Raw genomic sequence first — 1,561 nt, forward strand, 5'->3', positions numbered from 1 at the left:
CCAGCTGTGGACACTGCAAAGGAGCTGTATTGTCCAGCTTCAGTGATATATTTGAGTGTTAGTAAGGTCTGTCTAGCCAAGGCTCTGGTTTTTCCAGTAGTCATGTATGAATGTGAGAGTTGGACTATAAAGAAAGCCGAGTGCAGAAGAATTGATGCTTTTGAACTGTGGTGTTGGGGAAGACTCTTGAGAGTCCCTTGGACTGCAAGGAGATCCAATCAGTCCATCCTAAAGGAAATCAGTCCTGGGTGTTCATTGGAAGGAGTGATGTTGAAGCTGAAACTCCAATATTTTGGCCACCTGATGCAAAGAGCTGACTCATTTGAAAAGACCCTGATGCTGGGAAAGATTGAGGGCAGAAGCAGAAAGGGACTACAGAAGATGAGATGGTTGGATGGCATCACCCACTTGATGGACATGAGTTTGGATAAACTCCAGGAGTTGGTGATGGACAGGGAGGCCTGGCATGCTGCAGTCGCAAGAGTCGGACACGACTGAGTGACTGAACTGAACTGAACTGAATGTGAATGGCAACCCCAGGCATGGTGCCATTCATCATATTAAAATATTATAAAATAAAAAATTAGCATCATATGTCATTTCTATTGTCCTTACTGTTATATATAACTGAGTCTCTGTGGCGTAAGTGATAACAATATCTCTGATGTCAGAGAGCATAAGTCTGGAGCAATTCTACACCAAATTAAGTAGCTGATCACTTATATTTCAGCCCAAATTCTTGTTTTCCATGATATAATTTCAACTACACTCATTTTGTGTTACTGAGTGCAAGTGAGTGCATGTTGTCTTGTCCAACTCTTTTGTGATCTTGTGGACTGTAGTCTGCCAGTCTCATATGTCCAGGGAATTTTCCAGGCAAAAATACTGGAATGGGTTGGCATTTCCTACTCCAGGGGAGCTTCCTGACCCAGGGATCAAACACTCGTCTCTGTGTCTCCTGTATTGGCAGGCACGTTCTTTACCAAGTCACCTGAAAAGCCACATGTCATTGAGACAGTATCAGTTTTTTATAAAAATAAATTAGTAATTCTTAAGATGTGTGTGTACGTTTCTGTAATCACAAAGACTATTACAGAATATAAGCATACTTCCGACTTCTGTGAAAATAATCCTGTCTTATTGTATTTCATATAACAGAAGAACACGCTATATTAGACATGGCATAATAGGCATATTAGCTTGAAATCCATTTCAGGTAAAATTTCTATTTTACCAAGCTTGGTTGGATATCGAAATTGCTACAGGGTAGTCAAACATCATCAAAATAAGAGTTTATTTCTAATGCATACACAGGGGAGACTATTGTTTATTGAGTCTTTTCTTATTTGTTTACATAAAGCAGATGTTTAATGCACATTCTTTTTACAAACAATAACACCTCTCTACCTCTCTTTGGCTCTTTACACAAAGAGGAGCATATTGTGGACTTAAAAACTATGTACCCTAGGAGTAAAAATATATTTGTGCCTGTGTGGATTTAATTTTCTCACTTGTATTTGAGTGAGGTATGAGAGAGTCTTGATGAGATTTAATATTATCT

Source organism: Budorcas taxicolor, chromosome 13 (assembly GCF_023091745.1).
Source record: "Budorcas taxicolor isolate Tak-1 chromosome 13, Takin1.1, whole genome shotgun sequence".
NCBI classification, from domain to species: Eukaryota; Metazoa; Chordata; class Mammalia; order Artiodactyla; family Bovidae; genus Budorcas; species Budorcas taxicolor.